This window comes from Macaca fascicularis, chromosome 17 (genome assembly GCF_037993035.2).
Source record: "Macaca fascicularis isolate 582-1 chromosome 17, T2T-MFA8v1.1".
NCBI classification, from domain to species: domain Eukaryota; kingdom Metazoa; phylum Chordata; class Mammalia; order Primates; family Cercopithecidae; genus Macaca; species Macaca fascicularis.
Window position 1 is genome coordinate 76,428 of NC_088391.1, and position 15,742 is coordinate 92,169.

The following is a 15,742-nucleotide window of genomic DNA, read 5'->3' on the forward strand; positions in this document are numbered from 1 at the left end:
ATATAAAAATATATTTCAAATAAAAAATACTTTTAGATAGTGGTATTACAATACATTTAGAAATTAATAACGGAAGCAAATTATGGGAGATCATCCACGCCTGTCCCAAAGGTACCGAATTTATAAATCATCTCAGATGCGGTGCAGGACAGGTTGAAAATAGGAACGCAATGAACCCGTGCGGAGCAGCGGCCGGCGCGGTGTCCAGGGCAAGACCCTGGTGCAGGACAGGTTGAAAATAGGAACGCAATGAACCCGTGCGGAGCAGCGGCCGGCGCGGTGTCCAGGGCAAGACCCTGCCCGGTCCAGGCCCCTCCGGCCCTGGGCCCGACGACTGCTACGCCTCTGACTCCACGCTAACGCGGAGCCCGAGCGCGCGTCACAACGTGTGGGGCCGGGGAGGCTGCTACCCAGAGGCGGAGTGCGGGATCGCGAGGGTGCCCACCCGCCTCTCGCTCCCGCCGGCACGTACGGACTCGCGTCCCCGCCGGGCGCCGACTAGGCAGCAGCACCGCCCCCGGCACAAGAGGCTCACGCGCCTCTTACCTAACAGGAAGTTGGAAGCAGCGCGCCCCCACGGTGCACTGAACGCACTCAAACAGAACCGGACGCAGGCACGCGCTTTCAGCCCAGGGGAAAAACTGGCAGGGTCGGAAAAGCAAGCAGCGCGTGCGGGAGCTCAGAATGCGCCCTGCCTCGGCCCGAGACCCCGCCCCGGCCCGGCCCCGCCTTTTTGTCTGCCTCACTCCTCCCCGCCCGGCACGTACTGGCCCCGCCCTTCGCGCGGCGTTTTTTGTTGACCCGGAAACGGATTCTCCGGAGCCAAGGTCCGCTCGGGTGAGTGCCCTCCGCTTTTTGTGGCCAAACCCAGCCACGCAGTCCCCTTCCTGCGCCATCCTCCATACCCGGGGTCTGTGGGTCTCCGCGGACGTCACAGGCTCGGCAACAGCCCCACTGTAGGCGGGGAGCCCCGCGACGCCCTGAAATGCTCCGAAGCCTGTCGCTCAGCTGCCAGATCTGCGTCTGTGTCCGGTTCCGTCACTGAGGTCGCCCCGTCCAGCCCTTCTACCCTAGTTCTCTTCACCGTCCGCCCATCCTATCGCGTGCCGCGTCAGGTCCCCATTCGGCACATGGCTTGTCTCCCGTCGTCCCCACCCTTGCCCCTCTTGGCAGCTCAGGGCAGCCCTGGGATTTGGCAGACGCCAGTCCTCCCTGAGATGCCTCCCCATCCTTCCCTCCGCCAGGCCCTACGTCTCCGCAAACCCCCCGCTTCGGGGTGACCGCTTCAGACAGGAAGCTGAGTCCGGGCCTGGGGTAAGGGACCTGCCCAATCCTGTGACAGCCCGCGTCCTTCTGACAGTCACCTCCCACTAGCGGTGACCTTCCCGGTGCCCCACTGAGAAGTGGGCTCTTCCTTGGCAGGGGCTTCTTCACTGTATCGCTGTGGATGTCGAGGTGGGGCAGGATCGTGAGGAGAAAACAAGAGAAGAGGGAGGTAGGGCCAGCGAGGGACAAAAGGGGAGGTAAATTTAGATGGGAAGTGGATGGGTGTGAGGAATTTGAACAAACACTGAGAATGAAGGAGAATGACCTGAGCAAGTAGTAGTGGGGTAAATGGAAATAGACAAAACGGCAATCAGCAGAGATGTGGAGGACAGAATACAATGAGGGGGCCCTGACTGTCAGTAGCAGAGGGGGCAACAGAAGCCTAATTCTCAAATTCCTTAGATGATTTTCTGATTTCCAAATTAGTTTCCCTTTGAAATTTCTTGTATCAGGTTCAGTTTATGAGGCCTCAATACTTTTCAGTCTTAATTATGTATTGAAAATACTTTTTGTTTGGTAAATACTTTTACATTAATTCAGTGTGCACTTTGTAAGAATATTGATGATTTGAGTTAGTTTAGTTTTCAACATCTTCCTCTATTCCTTTATATGATCTCTGTATTTAATGACTGTAGGATAAAATTTCCAACTAAGTATAAATATCAAGTTTTCTTTGTGCTGTTTTCTGCAATTATTGAAGGATGGGCTGAATTGTCCTAGAACTTTGTTCCAACAGATTCCATGTGTTCATAATGAATAAATTGCTCAAAGATATTTCGAAAGCTCACCTTTTACGTTTTTTATTGCCAATAATTACATCTTTTTAATTTTTATATTTTTGGATGACTTAATGTGATGTTCTGGAAAAGACAAATGCTTTTAGTCAATATGATTAAAACCGTGAAAGACAAATTGCTGTTACTTAAGAGTGTGAAATTTGATCTCAAATCTTTAGGGGGCAGGGATGTTAAGGGAAAACTGCCACTGTCGCATCCAGATCATGTCATTCCTGTTAAGCTGGTGCTGGTTACTGTCTACTGGCTTCTGTTCACCTTTCCACCTGCCCCAAGACATACACATAGTGACATAAGGCAGTGGATAGGGAAAGAGCAAGACTTTTTAAAGTAAGCACAGAACAAAGGTGTCTTTCTAATGAGGAGGAGCTGTTGGTTCCGGGAAGGAAGCTTGGAGGAGAAAGGGCAATAAGATTTGGGTATTCAGGATCCAGAAGTGAGAGAGAGCTTGGGAAGCTCAGGAACCGGAGAAAGAAAAAGCATTGCCCATTCTCACCCATGACCCTGTGCTCAGCAGGTACTAGCAGAGACTTCAGCAGGAACCAGAGAAAGAAAAAGCATTGCCCATTCACACCCATGACACTGTGTTCAGCAGGTACTAGCAGATACTTCAGGCTCTGTGACTAAAAGGGATCAGACCAGTTCATATACCCACAGCTGCCATGTAAGGATGTGTGTGGACTTTACTAGGGAAGAAGGGTGTTATGAAGGAAGGGGCAGAAAAACTCACCTGTTGGTCTCCAGGTAGAAGTTTATTGTCCCGAATTCCTGGAGGTTCAGTGAAAAGCAGAAGACTGTCTTTTTCACATGTTGAGTTATGCCCCCATATATGTGGTTGTGGTAAAGAAAGAGGGTATGTCGATGGGAAGTCCTGAAATGCATGTTCCTAACATTCAGCAGGGACTTCTCAAGACACATCTTGCCTTAGAAAGAAGCTCAGAGAAGAAAAATGGAGAACAATTAGATATGACATTTTCACTGGAAAAAGTCATATTATTCACTGATTGTTTTGTCATCTCCCTCCTTAAATGTTGTTTTTAGGATTTCGTAATATCTGACCCTGCCTAACACATTTCCTAACTCACTCATAGCCTTCCCTTAACTTCATTCCATCTTCACAGTATCACACTGTGACCCAGTGATTTCTAACTTGTGAAGTTCCATTCGGGGGATCATATGGGAAGGCCTTCACACCCAGACATGGTGTGGAAGTGGGCCACATAATGTCAGTGAGGCAAGTATGGATCGTTTAGGGATGATGCACTGTCAGATCTTGTTGACCATGATTAGAAACACTGTGCATATTAGTAGTGAATTAATGTTGGGAATACCTGACAAATCCTGGAAAAGAAGATTAATGAGAGGAAATTTGTTCTGCCCAATTGTATAATGCATTTGAAGCTTAAAACAATGAATCAGTATTGATCTAGCCTCAAAATATTAATGATTTGGATTAGAAGGAAGACTTTAGAAAATGATAGCTATGACAAATTAAAGTAGCATTTCATCCACACGATGGAGTTTGTTTATTCAGTAATTGCTTTAAGAATGGAATCAACGTAAGTGTCTAACAGGAGGTTATTTTAGAAATTGTTCACAGCACGTCTGTTCCAAGGAGACCTTGATGTTCATAGATTTGTAAAGAATGCTGCTTACTAGCACACTGACTTATCTGCAAATGTCTGAGGGTTCCTCCACTTGGGTAACTTGGGGGTTTGATCGCAGAGTAAATAAATGGTACATTTTATATTGTAATATAGCAAGATGCAGCCCACAAACTGTAGATACTCTTAACTACCACATAAAGTTCATCTACTACTTTAACCAGAACTTGATACTGTATGTATATTTTTTGTAGATTTGGATAAAATGACAATTCATTATTATTTCCAGTTCATAAAGTAATTGTGAGGCTGAATACATTTTATTATTTTATAGATGTATGTGTAAAATGAATTTTTCTGCGTGACTCATTTTTGATGTATTTTAGATGCTATTTTATATTTTGTAGTTTAATTGTATGTACACACACACAAATACACACTTAGGTGTCTTATTATGTTTCTGTAGCGAAACCAAAATCCTTCCTTCATGCCGTTTGACTTTATGTTTTCCTCAGGAAGGCAGGACCTATTTTATATGATAAAATATTATGTTTTATTGAGTCCACTTATGATATTGTTTAATATTATGAATATTTACATGACTTATTTTAAATTTCCAACTAACATAGATTTACATGAAATTTGACATCTTTTTTTTTTTCTTTTCACAACTATTTTGACTATATCCTCACCAAAAATCAAAATTTAGACAAAATTGGCTTTTAGACTAATTCTCATTTTTTACATGTGAAAGACTACATGTGACTTTTAAGTCTAGCTTGCCCTGAGTCTGCAGTCACCGGGGTTTTATGTCACTGTGTCCTCCAATCTAATAATATTATTTTCAGGCTATATTCATGTCATTTTAATGTCCTCATTAAGTTTTAAAATTTCTTTACATGGGCCTACAAATTTATTTCAAATGTTCCTCATAATATTTTGCTATTGTAAATAGAGACTGATTTTGTGTGTTTGCTTTGTTTAAAGATTAATGTTACTAAACAGGAAATACTGATTTCAGCTTATTCAGAATAGTTTTGCCCACTTTTTAAATGTTCTTATTAGTATTGATAATTAGAATGGATTCTACTTTTTCAAGTTTACAGTCACATCATCTGAGAATAACTACAGTCTCATGTCTTTGACTCCATTTTTGTAGTCCCTCTCCTTTTCCGTCTTGTTTTGGTCCCACCTCAGGCATCATGTGCAGTGGTGAATGGCATCAGCCCCAGCCAGCCTCCTTATTCCAGCCTTACCTTAAGTGGAAATGGTTCTTTTGTTAACTCTTCAATATATACTTTAGATTTTATTGATTAAGAATAATTAGTCCTCACAATTCGATATGATTTTTAAAGATTTTAAATTATTTTTAAAGATTTAAATTATTTGAAAGTGTTTTTTCAAACATCAGTTGATGTGATTGTTTTTAATCTTTAAAATTAATATGTGAAAGCAATACATTTTCTAGTATGGAATTATCCTTTTATTATTGCAATTAACTCCACTTTACAATGCTCTGGTATTATTTAACCATACCAGTGATGGCCAGGTGACCAAAATAAATAGCCAAATGGCTAAAAGTGTATTAATGATTTTTGCAAATATAATTAATGAAAATTGTTGGTTAAAATTCTAGTTATTGTTGCATTTATGTTCATTTTGATTAGCATAATAAACTAATGAGGACAGGCTTATTTTTCTCCTTCAAAAGCATTTACATTACAAAGGAGGTAGAAGTGATTTGACATGAACTCTGATGTATAACTTAAACATTAAAATTAGCTAATCAGATTTTTTCTGCTGATTACTGAGGGAAAGTTTTAACTCTATTTTCATGGAAATTAATCAATGTATCATGTATTCATGTTAGAATACAATTGTTCTGATTTCTTAGATTTTGAATTACTACTTTTAAATAAATACAGTCTCTTTTATTTACCTGTGTTTTTTCTTTCCACCATGAGTCTTTTTGGTTTCATGATCTTGCTCTCAAAACTTTTAAACTATTGATTTCTGTCAAATCTGTTCATTCATTACATTATTTTATTATTTATTAAATTCTTTTAACTTTTTAACTTTTATTATTATGTACTGCATTTGTAACAATTTGGAAAGTCAAGTAACTACTGTTTTATTTTTCTTTATCTTGGTTTATGAGTGTTTTTAAAGTTTTACTTTCCTTGAAGATCACAGCTGTAGCCCCAATTCTATGGTTCTGGCTACTTTTATTTATCAGACTTACTAATATCATGAATGTAATTGGAATACTCCTTTGATTTTACTGATGACATATACCCACTAGTGTACTGAGATGGGGAAAAAAAGTCTTTAAAACTCAGATAAATATAGAGTTGATATTTATTATTTATGTAAGTGTGATCTTGTTATTAAATTCCTCTATCATATTTATGGAATTAGCAATTTCTCTTTGAATCCAGACGTTTCTAGTCATGTGTATTTCCAACATATGTTTTTAGCCACATACACTTTTTTGAATATCATATTTGGTGTTTACTTTTTGCTAGGATTATAGGCTGGACTCCAGATCCAAACTCGACATGTAGCAGACCCACTAAAAACATACATTAAGCCCCTAGCACTGTTTTAATCTCCGTGGCCTGGCTGAGCTTCTGCCATCTGTCCTCCTAGGCACTGTGAGGTCTGGACATCTCATTTGGCATAACTCAGCAGTGGCCATTGGTGGATCTCATCCTTAGTACTACTCCCTGCTGGCAAGGGTGGCCCAGGCCCACATAAGCCATTGCTGGGCTCCTTGGAGGACTTAGAGAATCCTGAGATTGCCCATGAGGATGGGCATGCCTCACAGTCTAGCACCCATCTTTACTGATGCCTGTAGAGATTTAGAAGCTCACAGGGGTCTTTGATGTCTTTCTTATGCCTCCATTGTCTGTAGTGTGACTCCCATACTCCTAAGCCAAGGTAGAGAATTTTGAGGAGGCTTGTATGGAGGTTTATGGTGACCCCCATGTTTCTGTGAGACTGGTAGAAGGCACAGACCCCTTAGACTTCTCCCCCAGAGGAATATGTGAGACTAGTGGAGGAAAGGAGAGTAATGAAGTATGCATTTAGCATCCCAGGCTATCATTGCACAGCTCTAAGGAGAAATACAGGGTGTCTTATGGCAACTGGCACAGCTCTGTGAGACTGGGAGATATTGAACAACCTTGAAAAATCAAGGAGATGTGACCCTACTGAAGGAACAAAATAAATCTACAATAATTGACCATAAAGAAATACAGGTTTTTGGCTGGGTGCAGTGGCTCACACTTGTAATCAAAGCACATTGGGAGGACGAGGTAGGCAGATCACTTGAGGCCAGGAGTTCAAAATCAGCTTTGCCAGCATGGTGAAACCCCAGCTCCACTAAAAATACAAGAAAAAAAAATTAGCTGGGCATGGTGATGGGCACCTGTAATCCCAGCTACTCAGGAGGCTGAAGCAGGAGAATTGCTTGAACCCAGGAGATGGAGGTTGCAGAGAGCTGGTATTGTGCTACTGCACTACAGCCTGGACAACAAGAGTGAAACTCCGCTAAAAAAAAAAAAAAAAAAAAAGAAAGAAAAAGAAATGGAGGTTTCTGAATTTCCTGATAAGAATTAAAGATAAATTGCCTTAAAGGAACTCAATGAGCTGTGAGACAACACTGATAGACAAGTAAAATCTGGAAAAGAATACATGAACAACATGAGTATATCAACAAAGAGAAACCATAATAAAAGAAATGTAGATTCTGGGGCTGAAGAACACAGTAACTGAACTAGATCAATACAGGGTTTCAAGAGCTGACTTGATCAAGCAGAAGGAATAACCAGTGAACTCAAAGACCGGTTATTTGAAATTATTCAATCAGAAGAGCAAAAAGAAAAAGAATCTTTTAAAAAGTGAAGAACCTCTGTCTGACTTTGCTAAAAATTGGAGGTTCCTAAGAACTCCTTCCCCGCCACCCCCCGCAAGGCAGACTCTTGCTCTGTCACCCAGACTGGAGTGCAGTGGTGTGATCTCGGCTCGCTGCACCCTCCACCTCCCAGTTTCAAGCGATTCTTGTACCTCAGCTTCCCAAATAGCTGGGATTACAGGTGCCTGCCACCACGCCCAGCTAACTTTTATATTTTTAGTAGAGAGGGGGTTTCACCATGTTGGCCAGGCTGATTTTGAACTTCTGACCTCAGGTGATCCTCCCGCCTTGGCCTCCCAAAGTGCTGGGATTACAGACATGAGCCACCATGCCCGGCAAGAACTCCTTTTTATGTTAGATTTGCTAGGGTTTAGCAGCTCACAGAACCCAGGAAAACAGTTTGCTTAGCTGATTTATTACAAAGGACATTTTAAATATTACAAATGAACAGCCAGCTAAAGAGTTACATACAGCAAGCTTTGGAAGGGTCTTAGTTTTAGGAGGTCTGTCTCCAAGTAGTTGGCATGTACCATTCTTTCAGCATGTGGATGGCTCTTCACTCATGCAGAAGCTCTTTGAATCCCACCATTCAGGGATTTTTACAAAGTGTTCATCTAGTAGGCATAATTGTTATCAACTCGATCTCCAGCCTCTGCCCTTTACCAGAGGATAAATCATTAAAAAATTGATCCCTTTTGAGGTAGAAGGATCTCGTCCTCATGCTCCTCAGTTCCTTCCAGAATCAGCTTCCAGTTCAGCTGCAGAACAGGTTCTGGTGGTGGCTGGAGCAGCCCAGGCAGGTGCCGTCGGGTCTAAGTTCACACTGGTGTCCGTGTGGTCTCCAGTTACGGTGCGGGCCGTGGGGTCTGAGTTCACACCATTGCCCATGTGGTCTCCAGTTACGGTGCTGGCCATGGAGTCTGAGTTCACACTGGTGCCTGCGTGGTCTCCAGTTACAGTGCTGGCCATTTGTGCCTTTCTGGGAAGTTAGAAGGAGGATCATTTCATCACGTCTCTGTCCTCCCACACCTGATCTATGCTGGGCCACCGTGAATTCTTCCTTTTAACTGTTTCTCTCATCACGGGCAACACTGGTGTTCTGTGGTCAATGTTTGCCATTTCTGAAAACGGATTCTGTGTTTCTTTATATAATCACCTGGTCTCTTTTACGAATTTCGCTTTTCTTTAAGAAAATCATCGTGCTTTTATCTCTTCAATCTCAACTCTGTTCCCTGACACAGGCTCTTACCAGCTCGAAAATTAAAAGTAATCTTTGATTATACTTAATACTTTCTAAAGTTTTCAAAAGTTTATCAGCATGTGGGTTACTGAACATTGAATGTTTATTTAATGGAAAATTACATTCTAAGTAGAGTATTAGAGTGAAAATGATCTTTTGATTTTATTAAAATATTCAGGTAAAAATATTAAAATGCCTTCGCCAAACTTCATGCCTGTGTAGCGTGAAAACATTAAGCTGCTCTCTGCTCCCGGGAATGCATGAGTAGAGTATGTGTTTGAAAGCGTCATTCCAGTCTTAAGTTTTAGGTATTCTTAAAGGGGTTGGCTGGAGAAGTGACATTTAGCATTGAGTGAACGTTTGACAAAGATTTGTCTCGATATAAAAATAGTTAAAAACAATCTTTAGTGTTTCCTGTCAGGGTTCACCCATTAAAGAATGGTCTTGTAAAAAACTCATCGAGAGTGTCGGCGCCCAGAGGTGCTACCTTGCCCACAGTTGTGTCATCTGCTGTCACCAGGCGATACGCCCAGCGTTTAGCTGCACGTCAGATGTGGCCACGGGGCCACAGGACATCCCTGCGGACGGATGTTCTTATGCAGATTAATGAGGATGGAGACCGCTGCAGAACTGTAAGCCCCCCAGGGGCTGACGGAAGCCTGGGAATACCCGAGACACCAGAGTCGCTGCTGCCCTGGGTGGAAGGAAACCTGCCCTGGAAGATGGGAAATGCAATAAGGAGAAAGTACCAAGGTACATGATGCTGTGAAAACGGAGATGTTTTAATTAAATTAACAATTAAAATCATTTTAATTATGTGAATTATTTGAATTCATGTTAGTTCTTTTTAGGAAATTAATACTTAAAGCAAGTTTGTTTTCTGAATTGTTTGATTTAATTGAGTCAGCACAAGAGTTAGCATTGATATCTGACCCTCTTCCAGGGTTGGGGCAGAGGAGATGGGGGCAGAGGAGACAGGCCTCCCACCCGCTTTTCCCTGGAGCTCAGCCAGAATTTCCCATTGAGGAGCCCACAGCTCCCTGAGAGCCAGGAGCTCTTGCGGAGAAGCCGCTGTCGGCATGCCACCCGCTTTGATGGCCCTGCTCTGCCATCCCTGCGCTCCAAGGGCCGGACCCTGCCGCTGCCTGTGCCAGACGGGTCTCAGGGAGGTGCCAGCCAGGGGTTATGCATGGCGGGGCCTGGGCATCGCTGTCCAGATTCCGTGGCTGCCGGTTTCATTCTCTCGCTGTTTGTCCCCCTAGCAAGACTCATGAGGTTCCTTGAGGACAAGACCCCCTCCTGCCACCTGGTCTGTTTCCTGAACGTTCTCTGCACGAGTACAGCCCCGGGATGCAGCCCTCGGGAATCAGGGTGTCGACCATAGTAGGGCGGGTCGCTCTGCTGGGCACCATGATGGATGTTAACCGCTGTGCTTCACTTTGGGGACGTGTTTAAGTACAAAAGTAATTTTAAAATTTCACCATTATTTCAAGACAGCTAAGAGCCTATTAGCACAGAATCCCTGGTCTGAATGAAATCAAACGGTTCTTATTAATTATTCATGATGCCACGAATATGTAGCCTTATTTTTTATAATTGCCAGTCTGTATAATTAACCTTTCATTTGGTTAAAGTACTTAACACTAAGTAGAGCTGTAATTTCAACTGTTTATAAAGCATATGGAAGAATGTTTAAATGTTTAATTAGAACCACTTTTTTTAGTTTCATGGAGAATTTTTTTTCTTGTCAACGAGGGTCTTTAATTATTTAAACCAAAAGAGAAAAACAGACCAGAAAAGAAAAACAACTAGTAAAGCTCGGAACTGCGAAGGTGGCATCATTCCGTTAGTCTCGGATTTTGCTTCCTGGGTTTGTGACGTGGTCAGAGTCCTTGTCTTTGATTTCCTAACACAAGTTGTTAAAGTTGGAAGTGAGTGTGAAATTGAGTTAGTCTAGCTTTATTCTTTCACGGATGAGAAGTGAATTATCTTCAGCAAGGTGGGTGCAGGCGTGGTCCCCGGGGGTCACTGTGGTGAACAGGCCGCCCTTGTGGGGAGCCAAGTTCGTCATCACTGGGACAGAGCCCAGGACACTTCCCCAGCTGGCCAGCCTCTTCCTAGAACCTCACACATTGCAAAGGATGGAGTCCAGATCTATACCGTGAAGAAACGAGGGTGGTTACAGAAAGCACCACGATCTCAGCTGAGTGGCTCTGAGCACCCCAACGTTGGGGCACCTCAGCATCCTGTGTGGCTCAGGCTGTGCCCAGCAGGGAGGCCGGCCCGATCGAGCTGCGGTCTCCACCCTGAGAGTGAGGGCTCCTTCCCCCAGCGCGAGTTAAAGCATCATGTGTCCACCTGTGCAGTGGCTGGTCCCAGTGGCCCTGGAGGGCTGAAACCCTGGGTCCCGCCACTGGTCCGGGGCATCCGTTTCCCCTTCCTGCAGTTCCTGTGTCTGTGTGTCCAGGGGGCTCCGATCCCTGTCTTAGGACCATGGCTGAGGGGTCAAGTTCACCCGCTTTGGAGCTGGCCCGGATCTTGGTTCTGTGGATCCTCGCTGTGTGGCTCTGGAGCAGTTCTGTCCTCAGGAGATGGATCCCCACAGCCGCCTCTTGGGGCCATGAGGAGAATTAATAGGACGACCCCCGGGTAGCTGCTCAAAGCCCTGTGCGGGGCCAGCCCTGTGTCTCCACCAGTTCCTTTGCTCTGTGCTCCCCCCCACTGTCACATCGCCAGCCTTTATTTCCTTTTCCTTGGACCCAGACAGCGAATGCTCCGCTGGTCTTGGCAGCCCCTTCTCTAGTCTATCCTCAAATCACTTCCTGACGGACAGCCATGACTAGCCATCGGCGTGACCAAAACCCCACAAAATAGAACCCAACTTTCCTATTAAGCTGTACAGAGCTGTCCCAGCCCCACTTCCCACAGGCTGGCCTCATTCACCATGGGATCCGTGGTTCTCACCTGGGGCTGGGGGTGCCCCTGGCATCTGGTGGGGAGTGTCAGGGATGTCCCTCCAGGCCCAGTACAGTCCCCCAGCCAGTGGCCGGCAGACAGCAGCACCCAACCTGATGTCCCTGTGGCTTCTGGTTCCCCGAGGCTGGCTGTGCTTTGCTGCCTGTACATGCTCTCAGACGTGTGCCCTCTCTCCACCTTCACTGGTTGGCAGTGTTCCATCCATTAGAGCTCAAAGCACTGCCTCCCGGCAATGCAGCCCCTTCTCCTGGCCTGCCGTCTGCCTGTGCCCCACGGTCTGTACCGTGTCCTCACGGACCGATCAGAGCGAGGCTCCCAGGGATGGAAAGGTTCCTGCTTGTGTCTGCTTGTGTCTCTGTCCCGCCTTCTCTGGACCCGGCACCGTGGCCTTTGCCGACAGAGGTCTTGGGTTGATTGTCAGCGAAGCAGACAATCTATATGGCTCTAAATGGCTGTGAACATGCTTGATTGGGTTATTTTAAAAATAGTTGTATATGTAAACATTTGAGTGTGACACAGGTGGATTTTTGGGCTAATGGTCTTGTTCTTCAGGGAGTAACCACAGGCCCATCCACAAGGACCATTTTCAGCTGATTTATGGAACGCTGTTCTACCTGGTTAATTTTCAACGTTATCTCAGACTGAGAGGTAGGTCAGCATGTGACGAAGTTCACTGGTTTGAATCCTAATCTGCTCCTTAGGAGCTGCACCTTCCATGCCTTCGTTTCTTCCTTGGTTAGGTAGGGAAGGTATGAGCTACCTCAGAGTTGTGAGTGAGGCCTGCATCGAGTGACCGCATTAAAGTGACAAGGACTGCACCCGGAGTGTTGATATTTAAAGACCTTTAAACATTGCGATGCCGCATTTTGGTACCCAGGTAAAACAGCAAAGTTCTTTCAGATGCAGACACAGACCCTCGGTGAGGTGGGGGGCTGATGGCAGGAGGTGGACCACCGACCCTGTAACGAGGGCGTGGTCTGTTCGAGGCTGAACGAAGTGCACATCATTGCATGTACCACGGAAGTCCCTCTCGTGAAGTCCTGGAAGGGTCCATGTGGCTGAGCCATGTGGTCTGTCCATGACGTCCGGCAGGAGCAGAGCTTTCGGGTGCAGCCTTGCTCTTGTGCGCACAGCCCTCAACGGTCTCAAAAGTCTGAGGCTTAAAGCAGGCTTGGGGTTTCCTTACACCTCCTGGACATCTAATTTGCCTGGCAAACATGTTTTTCTTGGGTGTAAAGGTGAAGGAGTGGGTGATTCTGGTGAAAGTGTACTAATTACTGCACTTCTGGGTCAGTGGCGCTTGGTTGAAGACACTATCTGCCCTGGATGGACATCTCTGGGATGGTGAGAACCGGTGGCTGGATGTCGCGGGGTTGCCAAGAAGATGCCAATTTTTTCCTTTTTCCTGAGTAACAACACCCTACTTTGTTTAGGGAAGCAGCACACCCAGCTGAAAATCCAATTCTCTTGTACAGCGGAGCGGCTGGTGACACAGGTCCAGATGCTGGGATGCTGATGGGGGGTCCTGGAGTGGGAGGTGTCAGGAGGCTTTCCTGACCCACAGCAGCCCTGGGCCCTTGTCCGGCCTTCTTGCCCGGGGCATGACACCTGGAGGGAAAGCAGCTTCGGGGGCCCGAGGGCCAGAAGGCAGAGTCCTGGCGTGTGAGGCAGGCCTGGGCCAGGCTCCTCGGAGGATGTCACAGACCTGCTGCCCATGCAGGGACCACCCACCTCTGAGCCCCACACAGATTTTCCTCCATAGCCGAGTGAAATCCTGGTACAGCGAGTGAGGCAGTCAGAGGCACCTTTTGTGGAAGGAGGACAAAGCTGGAGAGAAAGAGGTTTTCCTAAAGGCACAAGGCGCTGATTCTGCGTTAGGGATAATTCCTAGGAGTGTGGTTGCTGGTGGGTGGAAAACTAGCCAGAGAATAAGTGGGAGTGGCATTTGCTGGTATTTAACTGATTCGTTCACGAATGGTCCGAACAGTTCCAGTGAAAAGAACATTTCGGACACAGAAGTTTTCATCCTGCCTGACAATGAGCATGACCGTGGGCTGTTCCATCCTTCCTGGGCGACAGTGAGAGGGTCTCAGGCCCTTCCGGCCCTGTGCTGTGCCCCATCCCAGGGTGTGTGCCCCATCCCGAATAGGCTGGAATGCCTCTGGGTGCAGCTGAGCCTCTTGAAAAGGGAAGAGACATGTGATGTGCTCTGGCTGAACAGGAAAACGAGGGAGGACAGAGAGAGGGGCCTGGAGGTGAGGAGGATGGTGAGCAACACTGGGGACAGAGGAAGTAGGGTAACACCAGGGACAGGGGGACGGAGGGTAAGGCCGGGGACAGGGGCATGGAGGGTAACGCCGGGGACAGGGGATGGAGGGTAACACCACTTCTCCAGGTGCCTTTGGGGGATGCTGCCGCCTCTCGCACCCCAGAGTGAAGTCAACAGGATTCTGTCCCGAGGAGCCCCAGAGCCTGGCAGCTGGGATTGTCGCAGTATGAACCACTGTTCACTAGCTCTGCACCCTGGGACAGGCTCCCTGGTGTTTCCACCCTGGTTTCCCATCTGGACAGTGGGACCCTGAGTGTGCCCGTCCCAGCTGCGCCCAGAGCCCTGGACTCCAGCGTGTCGTCGGCACTCATTAGCATTTCTTTTGTTGTGGTCCGTGGACGAAGTGGCTCTCTCTTTGTGTGTTCACAGCCCTCCTGCTCACTTTACCTTCTGGGAACACTTTTTACATAGCTTCGTATGTGGGGAGGACTCGAGTGATTAATGGAATGTTTCATCAGGTGCAGTTCTTCTGTTTCCCAGTTTTGACACAACATTTGGTGAAATTTCCAGGGACTCCTGTGGTCAGCCTCACGGTTTCACTCTGTCACTTTCTAATGCAGTATTCTTTGGGAGTCTTTTCAATTAAGCGCCATCATTTAAAAATAAGTTTTATAAGATGCAGTTTCAGGTTAATTCTTTACCTTTGTGTCTCAGGCAGTACTACCTACCTGTGAGTAGTCACAAAGGTTCACGCAGTTTTCTCTAGCTGTCCCTAGCTCGTAGCTCAGCAGGTCCCTTCAGATGAGTCAGCCAGCTGTGTACCTGCATGTTCAGGATACTTGTCAGGGGCCTTCCTCAGAGCAAGACCGATGCTCACCTCATCCTTGGGACTTTGGAGCCCGCCCTGGAGAGACTCCAGCCACGTCCAAAGGGGCCGTCCAGGTCCCACAGGCTGGTGGGAGTGACTTCTGAGCCACTCCAGACCACACTTTGTGTTCCTACACCCCACAAAGCCACTTAAAGTGCCATGTTCTAGTGCTGTGTGCCTCACCAGTGTGCCACACAAGCCTGCACGGGGATCTGAGCGGGCGCTGCCTTCCTCAGGCTATGCTGGAGTTTTGGGGCAACTGGAGCACTCGTGGCTGTCATTCTCGCCACTGTCTGGGCTTCCCTAGAGGGTCTCACCTGCAGCGTGAGGACCACATCGGCAGCCACTGAGGAGCCGCCAGGTGCAGCGTTGGTCCCACTCAGTCCTTCTCGACTTTGGTGAGAGAGTAGACAGCAAAACTTCAGCTGGGAGCCCCAGGCCTTCTCTGCTTGGGGCCCTGGGACTGACATAGCACAGATCCTGCCATCCACGTGCTGGGGGCCCCGCCGTGCGGCTCCCTCCTCTGGTCAGGGGCTGCACCCTTGGGCTGTGCAGCTCCTGGTTCTCACACTCAGGGGCCCAGGGAGGGTGGTGGATGAAGAGAGAAGGAGAAGGGTGGCAGTTTGAGCCCAATTGTGTTGGCTTCATCTTCCGCCTCTTGTCCCTAAGTACATTGGCAAAGTTTTCCAGGTGAAAACTCAGAAGGGATTTTTAATGACTGGAATCTGTGAATTCCATGGAAGCCAAGT

The 15,742-nt window shown here is 46.6% G+C and overlaps 1 long non-coding RNA gene across 1 annotated transcript; it reads left to right on the top strand.

Annotated features, from left to right (window-relative positions):
* Window positions 1–788: 788 nt before the first annotated feature.
* Window positions 789–9,702, top strand: LOC135968051 (uncharacterized). Its single transcript, XR_010582480.1, has 2 exons — window positions 789–837; window positions 9,401–9,702. It is a non-coding gene; the product is annotated as an uncharacterized lncRNA (long non-coding RNA).
* Window positions 9,703–15,742: the final 6,040 nt, after the last annotated feature.